This window comes from Pseudorca crassidens, chromosome X, assembly GCF_039906515.1.
Source record: "Pseudorca crassidens isolate mPseCra1 chromosome X, mPseCra1.hap1, whole genome shotgun sequence".
Taxonomy (NCBI): Eukaryota; Metazoa; Chordata; class Mammalia; order Artiodactyla; family Delphinidae; genus Pseudorca; species Pseudorca crassidens.
This window is the reverse complement of record NC_090317.1, coordinates 69,731,091-69,740,594: the sequence shown is the minus strand read 5'-3', so window position 1 is coordinate 69,740,594 and position 9,504 is coordinate 69,731,091. Positions and strand designations below refer to the sequence as shown.

Below are 9,504 nucleotides of genomic sequence, written 5' to 3'. Positions count from 1 at the left end.
CTATAGAACACTTCACCCAATTTCATCAGAATATTATTCTTAAGGGAACCTGGAACATTGTGCATGATAGATTGTATCTTAAGCCATTAACATGTGTTAATAAATTTTAAAAGGATTTAAATCATACAAAGTAAGTGTTGTAATTAAAGTAAAATGAAATATGAAATTAGTAACAGAAGGAAATTTAGAAAAACCACAAAATGTGGAAATCAAACAACACACTACCAAATAAGGAATGGGTTAAAAAGAAAATCATAAGGGAATGTAAAATGGTGCATTTGCTATGGAAAATAAGTTTGGCAGTTGCTCAAAAAGATAAAATAAAGTTACTTTATGACACAGCAATTCCTCTCCTAGGTATATACCCAAGAGAAATGAAAACATATGTCCATACAATACTTGTACATGACTGGTTATAAGAGCATTATTCATAATAGCCAAAAAAATGAAAATAACCCAAATGTATTCAATACATTAAATGTTGGATGGACAAATAAAATGGATGTGGACAAATAAAATGTGGCATAACCATCCAAAGGAATATTATACAGAAATAAAATGAAATGAACTGATATATGCTGCAAGATGGATAAACATTGAAAATATGCTAAGTGAAAGAAGCCATATACAAGAGGCTACATATTCTATGATTCCATTTATATGAAGTAATCAGAATAGACAAATCTGTAGAGACAAATCTATAGAGATAGAAATCTGTAGAGTAGTTATTGCTATCACATGGGAGGAAAGACAAACTAGGACTAACTACTAATAGGTATGGCTTGGTTTTGGGGGTGGGGGTATCAATAGAAATAGTCTGGAATTAGATAGTGGAGATGGTTGCAGAACCTAATGAATGTCCCCAAAACCACAGAAGTGTACCCTTTAAAGTGGTGAATTTTACCTCATGTAAAGTACATGTGAATTTTAAAACCCTATAGGTCCCCCATGTGGCCACAAATTATTTACAATCCTCCCACATGCAAAATACACTTACCCACTACAAAGGCCCACAAAAGTCTCATCTCACTATACCATCAGCTCAAAGTCCGTGAAATCATCTAAATCAGATCCATGCACAGATGAAGTTTTCTCAGGTATACTTTCTTAAGTAAATCACCTCAAGTATAGTTCTTGATCTGAGTTATGTGCACTCCATTTGCCCAACATACAGGGTCGAGACTGATAAAACCCCTATGGGTATTCCTATTCAAATAGGGAGAAAATGTGAAGCACAAAGAAGTACATAGAAATTCTGAAATCCAGACAGGAAAATTTTGGAAGTTTCTTCATTAAGGACTCAGCCCCATTCCTGCCCAGGAATGGCTCAATCCTTACTCATTGTTCTTGGTTCCACACTTTGAGTCATCCTTCCTTTGATTTGCTAGGTAAGCTATATTTTCAACTGCGTAGCTTTTGTGGTTTGCTCCCTGCTAGTAGGTTTCGGAGGTTCAAAGTCCTTTTTTCCTTTTTGTAGTGTTTTTGTCCCTGTCAGTGAAAGTTGGTGGTATGTCTGGAAATGTAATTCTTTTAAAATCATTTTGGTCTCCTATGAATAAACACCACACCCTGAATTTCTTCCAATTAAACCCTTCTTCACCCTGGTCTTATGTCAGGAGGGTTGTATAATAAAGTTTTTATGTTTCTTAGATACTCTTGTTTGATGAAGATACTCTTAGGTACACCCTTAAACTCTAAAGTGCTATTTTTGTCCAACTTAATATTCTAAAGCAGAACACTGTATCTTGTTGATGCCTTAACAAAGGATTTTAGAGCTATAACTTCAGCTTCACCTTGAGAGCATACAGTATTTTTCTGGCAGGACCCTGGGTTTGATTGTTACTTGGAAGCCATTTCTTAACTTCAACATAGTTTGCCTTTAGGAGAGAATGAGAATTTTCCAAACCGTTAGGTCTAAACTTGTTCATGTTTAATACTCCTTCTTTTTTTTTTTTAGTTTTTTAAGGAACCTCCATACGGTTCTCCATAGTGACTGTATCAGTTTACATTCCCACCAACAGTGCAAGAGGGTTCCCTTTTCTCCACACCCTCTCCAGCATTTATTATTTGTAGATTCTTTTGATGATGGCCATTTGGATTGGTGTGAGGTGATATCTCACTGTAGTTTTGATTTGTGTTTCTCTAATGATTAATGATGTTGAGCATTCTTTCATGTGTTTGTTGGCAATCTGTATATCTTCTTTGGAGAAATGACTATTTAGGTCTTCTGCCCAGTTTTGGATTGGGTTGTTTGTTTTTTAGATACTGAGCTGCATGAGCTGCTTGTAAATTTTGGAGATTAATGCTTTGTCAGTTGCTACATTTGCAAATATTTTCTCCCATTCTGAGGGTTGTCTTTTGGTCTTGTTTATGGTTTCCTTTGCTGTGCAAAAGCTTTTAAGTTTCATTAGGTCCCAATTGTTTATTTTTGTTTTTATTTCCATTTCTCTAGGAGCTGGGTCAAAAAGGATCTTGCTGTGATTTATATCATAGAGTGTTTTACCTATGTTTTCCTCTAAGAGTTGGATATTGTCTGGCCTTACACTTAGGTCTTTTATCCATTTTGAGCTTATTTTTGTGTATGGTGTTAGGGAGTGTTCTAATTTCATACTTTTACATGTAGGTGTCCAGTTTTCCCAGCACCACTTATTGAACAGGCTGTCTTTTCTCCACTGTATATTCTTGCCTCTTTTATCAAAGATAAGGTGATCATATGTGCATGGGTTTATCTCAGGGCTTTCTATCCTGTTCCATTGATCTATATTTCTGTTTTTGTACCAGTACCATACTGTCTTGATAACTGTAGCTTTGTAGTATAGTCTGAAGTCAGGGAACCTGATTCCTCCAGCTCTGTTTTTCATTCTCAAGATTGCTTTGGCTATTCGGAGTCTTATGTGTTTCCATACAAATTGTGAAATTTTTTGTTCTAGTATGACCCAGCAATCCCACTACTGGGCATATACCCTGAGAAAACCATAATTCAAAAAGAGTCATGTACCAAAATGTTCATTGCAGCTCTATTTACAATAGCCAGGACATGGAAGCAACCTAAGTGTCCATCAACAGATGAATGGATAAAGAAGATGTGGCACACATATACAATGGAATATTACTCAGCCATAAAAAGAAACGAAATTGAGTTATTTGTAGTGAGGTGGATGGACCTAGAGTCTGTCATACAGAGTGAAGTAAGTCAGAAAGAGAAAAACAAATATCTTATGCTAACACATATATATGGAATCTAAGGGGGAAAAAAAGGTCATGAAGAGCCTATGGGTAAGACAGGAATAAAAACACAGACCTACTAGAGCATGGACTTGAGGATATGGGGAGGGGGAGGGGGAGGCTGTGATGAGGTGAGAGAGTGGTATGGACATATATACACTACCAAGCGTAAAGTGGATAGCTAGTGGGAAGCAGCCGCGTAGCACAGGGGGATCAGCTAGGTGGTTTGTGACTGCCTAGCGGGGTGAGAGAGGGAGGGTGGGAGACGCAGGAGGGAAGAGATATGGGAACATGTGTATATGTATAACTGATTCACTTTGTTATAAAGCAGAAACTAACACACCGTTGTAAAGTAATTATACTCCAATAAAGATGTTAATAAATAAATAAATAAATATATAAAATGCTAAATAGGACCACAAAGCACAGTTTAGACAGAGCAACTAAGATTAATCTTTGCCTCCAATTCTTGAGGTGCCTCTTTCACTATAAATTCTGTAACAGCTATTCTTAAAATTGTTTAAAATTTAAACTAAGCTGAATACAGGTACATGATTTATCTAACTAACCCTATTGCACAAGATTCTAGAAAATTTCTTTAGATCTATTATTTTGAATAATTTATTCCTATTGAATTATAATTTGTTTTAAATAATTGTATGAATTTCTTGTGGGGCTGGAGCTGTGGGGAATGGAAATTGGGTAAAACGGAATTTTTTATAGGACTTATAAAATTTTAGTTTGTAATACAATCTGACACGATACTTCTTAGATGAAAGTACTGAGGCTTGGGCTACATTCAAACGGAAATAAAGATTTGAAACAGTCAAAAAAAAAAGATGTGGCACATATATACATTGGAGTATTACTCAGCCATAAAAAGAAACAAAATTGAGTTATTTGTAGTGAGGTAGATGGACCTAGAGTCTGTCATACAGAGTGAAGTAAGTCAGAAAGAGAAAAATAAATACCGTATGCTAACACATATATATGGAATCTAAGAAAAAATATGGTCATGAAGAACCTAGGGGCAAGATGGGAATAAAGACACAGACCTACTAGAGAATGGACTTGAGCATATGGGGAGGGAGAAGGGTAAGCTGTGACAAAGTGAGAGAGTGGCATCGACATATATACACTACCAGATGTAAAATAGATAGTGGGAAGCAGCCGCATAGCACAGGGAGATCAGCTTGGTGCTTTGTGACCACCTAGAGGGGTGGGATAGGGAGGGTGGGAGGGAGGGAGACGCAAGAGGGAAGAGATATGGGAACATATGCATATGTATAACTGATTCACTTTGTTATGAAGCAGAAACTAACACACCATTGTAAAGCAATTATACTCCTATAAAGGTGTTTTTAAAAATACAAAAAAAAAAGAATGATGTTGGCTGTAGTGGATTTTTAAATTTTTTTAAATCAAATTGAGGAAGTCCTTCTCTATTCCTAGCTTTCTGAGAGTTTCTTTCATGAATGGCTGGTGGATTTTTTCAAGTGTTTTCTTCTGCATCTATTGATATAATCATGATTTTTCTTCTCTACTCTGTTAATGTGAGAGTTTACGTTATTTGACTTTTGAATGTTGAACTAGCCTTACATAGATGGAAGAAATCTCACTTGGTCATGGTGTATATCCTTTTTATATATTTTTGAATTCTGTTTACTAATGTATTGCTGAATACTTTTGCATATACGTTTATGAGGGATGTCATTCTCTGCTTTTTGTTTCTTATCATAGTTTGGGCAATTTTTAATGCTGCATCTTCAGTTCATAAATTTTTTACCTGTTCTCTCCAATCTCTTGAGCCCACCTATTGAGCTTTTAAATTTTTACTGACTCTATGCTTTACTTCTAAAATTTCATTTGGTCTTTTTTATTTCTTCTATTTCCTTGCTGGTGCTTTCTAAATGCTTAATGAGACTTTCTGTTTTTGTTTCAGTTGTGTTTGTAATTCCTCACTGATGCTTTTTTATAAAAGTTGATTGAAAATCATTTTCAAATAATTTTATCATCTGTATCATCTCAGTGTTGACACACTTCGATTTTCTTTTTTCATTCAGTTTAAGATCCTCCTTGTTCTTGGTATAAGTGACTTTCAGTTGAAACCTGAAAATTTTAATATTATGTTATTAGACTCTGGGTGTTATTTAAATCTTCTGCTTCATCTGGTTTTCTCTGACAGTGCTTTGGCAGGGTAAAGAGTATCACCACCTTGTTACTTCCAGGTGTAAGTAGAATTCTAGATTCCCCACTTGACCTCATTACCACCTAAGGATGGGAGCTTATTTGCTTATTTTTACTGCTGGGCAAGAATCAGAATTCTGGCTTCCCTCACAGTCTCCAGTGATGCTGCAATGGGGGTGCTTTGGTACCATTAGGTGATAGTGAAGTTCCTTACTCTCCACTTCTCCTTTGATATTTCCCCAGTAGGTAAAAAAATGTTGTGCTGCATGGGGCTGAAGTCTACAGTTTCTACGTGGTCTCCACTGATATCGTGGGGATGAATGGTTTCATTGCTGACAAAGGGGGATGAGAGTCCAAGTTATCTACTTGGACCTCTTGAACATCACCCACACATGAATGTTGTGATGCTCTGCTACAACCTCATGGGAATTCTGTGGTACCCACCTGGATTTTTCTGGTATGGTTAGGGGTGAGGAGCCACAGTTCTTTTCTGTAATGTTTGACTAGAGTACAGCCATTATTATGTAAAAGTTTTCTGCCTTGTTAAGATGCTCCTTTCCTGATCTGTTGCTAGGGAAACCAGGATTTATTGGGCCTTTTACAGCAGTAATTGGCAATTTGAGGTTTCTACCTTCTTCAGTTCCAAGTCTGGGATATATTAGGCAAAGAGAAACCCCACAGAACTCATAAACATCTCTTCCTTTTGGTCCCAAGGACCCTAGCTGTCTGCCTTCTCTCCACCTTTCATATTCTTATTTTATATATAGTGTCCAGGGTTCTTATTTGCAAGAATGAATAGTAAGAAGAATAGGGAAAAGTATGTCTACTTCATCTTACCAGAAGCTTCTTTTTGGGGAAGGAATCTTCTCTCTACATCAAGTTCTTAAGTATTTATTTGGTTTGTTTTATATGTTTATGTGTGTGCATGTTAAACCAACATGGAGCAAACCATTTAACATACCGAGATTTAGTCTCTTTGAGTAAGTACATAAAGCTTTATTCAACTGCTTTGCTAATAGAGAAGAAAGAGAACACTATTAAATAAATTGATGAGTATAAGCATTATGGTTGTGCTTCCCCTCAACTTCATTTTCAAACTTTCTCAAGGGCAGCTAATAAAGAACAGAATTTGCTTATTTGAATTATACCTTGTTCCTTTAGTTGCCTAACTTCTGTTATTAATACAATGAAATTTCTAAATGATAAGTTGGGAGTGGAAGAAAGGCTCAAATTATATTCCAGGCAGATAATCAGCCCCTTTATACTTGAGACTTAGTTATACTTATAAGCATTATTCATTCTAAAATAAAGGAGTAATATTAAAAATGCTTGTATTAATAAGATACAGATACAGATTCATAATTTGAGGGAAAAGTATTTTCCCCTTAATCTTAATATAGTACCAAGTAACTCATATTTTTAAAAAGGTTTTCTCCCTTTCAAAGCCCTTTTCTATATTAATTAGTTTGGCAACATCAGCTATTGAAATGTCATTTTAAAGAGACTTTTTTTCCCTTCATTATTTATTTTAATTTTTTATTTGTTTTTATTTTTTTTTTTGGTTGTGCCACGTGGCATGTGGGATCTTAGTTCCCCAACCAGGGATCAAACCTGCGCCCCCTGCATTGGAAGCGCAGGGTCTTAACCACTGGATCGCCGGGAAAGTCCCAAAGATACTTTATTTTCGTTGTCCATAGTGAGAAAATGTCTTAGCATACATGATCCAACTGTAGAACAAGAGACAAATTTTTATTTGGGTTTGGATATTTTCTTGACAAATCACTTAAAATTTTATTACAGAATAAAATAAAACCCTCTTTGGAAATGGTTATATTACACTCAAACTTGCTGTGAGCTCATCTCCAGACTCTTACAAAGTAACCAGCTACAGCCTTAAAAAATAATGTGTTGATGAAAAATTAATCAATAGTGAATCTATGAAAGAGATGGAAAATTGTATTAGAGCCAACCTGAGGATTATAACCCAGGAGACAGATTATAACCCAGAGAGCCCTGAGAACTGTTCTGCCCATTAGAGGTCAAAGCACAGTTATATACATTTTTGAGACAGAAGGTTATATATCACAGTACGTATTGACAGTGTACACAATCTAGAATTGCACTTACAAAGTAATGGGTCATCCTGACCCCTTGCAGGATTAAGAAGGAATGTTATCTCCTAAGGAATTATCTTGCTAGCACTGGGAGTATATTGCTCTATATGGTGGAGCAGGTATTTCTGCCATGGGGGAGGTCTGGTCAATGCATAATGCAAATACACAATGCACAGCAGAAGGGAGAGAGGAGGCCAAAGGGCAGAGAAACTTTTTATGTTTAAATTTTTAGAGAGTTGCCTTAAATTATGAATTTTTATTTCATCAATCTCCCCCTTCTTATCATAAATCTTTTGATAAAAAGCATAAGGTGATCAATTATTTCATCCCTCCATGCAGGTTGCTTACCTGCCCTGGGTTCATCATGTCCCTTGATGGCTGGGACCTAGTAGCCTGGTTCTCTATTTTTGGGAAGGGGGTTGGTTATACTAATAGGATGTTCGGCAAGGACTGAAGGTCAATTCCAGGTTGTCCAATAAGATTTATGCCAGTTTTGCCTCGCATATGCATTGTGCATGTCCATTATTTTATAAAGAACTATAGATGTAATCAATAATTTCAAGTTGTTTAGACATGATTATCTTAGTAGGAGTAGGTAATATATGGCATGAAAGGCAAGAAACTATCACCTTACAAGTTAGACAAACTGTAATTAAAATTGCCAGGTGGAGTAAACAACATTATTAGTAAAGTTTTAAGCCAAGATCCTCCTAAACCAAACCATTTTCCTAGTATTTCCCCTAAACTGGGAAGAGGATTATTCAGACCAGAAATTTGAGTCTTCATAGGTATTAAGAATGAGTTACATTAGAAGACTTGCCAGGTATAAAGACACAGCATTCAGTATGTATTATAGCACAATTCCCCCTTGAGAAGCAGTTAGAATATCAAGGGCTATGCAATTCTGTAGGACCACTTTTCTCATCATGGAGACTTCTGAATTGAGCAAGCTAATGGCTTAATTACTATCATTCAAAGCTTGCTGAGTAATTTTTAGTAAAGCTTCTATGTGAGTAATGATATCTTCTATTCCATGCGCAGGAACAAATATCACGAGCAAATGATCATATCACTGAAAAACTAATCAAACCCAGTGTGCCCACATTAAAGGCAGATTGGCAGGGGCTATTTCCAAGGTTACCGGTAAGTGACCTTGAACCCAAGGGAAAACAATTGTGCATCTCCCTAACCAACCTGAGGAAAACCAAGGCCACAAACTTGTTCCACAAATCCATTGGATCCCATTAGAAGCTACACAGTATATCCCTGGTCCTCTTAACCAATTAGTTCCAAACCAATCACTGGTCCTCAAAGTTATAGTATACTGACAACTTTCAGGTGGCATCCAACATAACTTATAAGTATTGCTAGGTTGATTATCTTTGGTATGATTGGTTTGTCCCCATCAGAGAGGGTCCCTCATATTCAGGTTGCCATAGGCTGGCATCAGATAAATTCATCCCATAACTGGGGAATAATGCCACCAAAAAGACAGGTTGTTACATTTTTAGGTTTAGCCGTAGCATGCTGCTCTGGTTGGGATTGGGTAACATCCAGTGAAAAGGAGTATTTAGGGCCAGGTTCAGAACAGGTGTCATTAATTAACCAGGTAAGAGGGTCCCACTTAGTGATATCATTGGTGGCTTGCATGGTACTAGAATTTCTTTCTTCTAAGATAAAATGCCTAAGGTCTAGCCAGTCTGAACCGTGAAGAGGTTAAACCCGCCAGTGTAATCCAGAAGTGCTGGACATGGGTAATTGGCCACAAACCCAGCAATTGGATTGATTTTTCAAAGTTTCAAGTGATTGAGCCCAAGAAATAAATACATTTGGTTCATAAGCAAACGTGAGCGATTATCAAGACCTGGTCCAGCATCTTGGGTCATCTGTTTACTTCGGATTTCATCTTCTCCTCCTGGTCTGGTAGTGCTGGTTTTAGTTAGTCAAAGCTGGGTGTCAGAAACAGGAGTTGCAGTCC

General features: G+C 36.6%; 1 long non-coding RNA gene across 1 annotated transcript in view; it reads right to left on the bottom strand.

The window, feature by feature from the left end:
• Window positions 1-9,504, bottom strand: part of LOC137217459 (uncharacterized) — a 97,045-nt gene that overhangs the window by 17,411 nt on the left and 70,130 nt on the right. The gene's annotated exons all lie outside the window — the stretch shown is intronic.